Genomic DNA, 405 nt, shown 5'->3' with positions numbered 1-405 from the left:
TGCTGGCATCGGGTAAATGTTACTAAATTTCAGTGAAATTGGATTTTTAAAATCCTGAGTAAGATTACTCTGAAATGCAAAGCAAAGGAAATAATCGGTTAGTTAAACCTTGTCTTTGGGTCTTTTGCTTGTTCATTCTACTGGAGGAAATCTTTTGGAATATGCTTTGTATGCCTCTGAGTGTACTCCTTTCAGATAAATCCCATGAATGAAGTCTGTTAATATAATACCACAATAGCTGATGAAGGAGCCTTAGGAATACATTGAGGTTCCCAAGTGCTTTGATTGTTGTAGAAATTTGTCAACAATTAATAAATAACAAATACAGTGAGTCAAATTCATTTTGACCCTTTAGCCTCATATACTTAGTATTGATGGCAAATCCCATGGGTCATCCTTGCACAC

Source organism: Callospermophilus lateralis, chromosome 10 (assembly GCF_048772815.1).
Source record: "Callospermophilus lateralis isolate mCalLat2 chromosome 10, mCalLat2.hap1, whole genome shotgun sequence".
NCBI lineage: Eukaryota > Metazoa > Chordata > Mammalia > Rodentia > Sciuridae > Callospermophilus > Callospermophilus lateralis.
Note: the sequence above shows the minus strand (reverse complement) of the source record.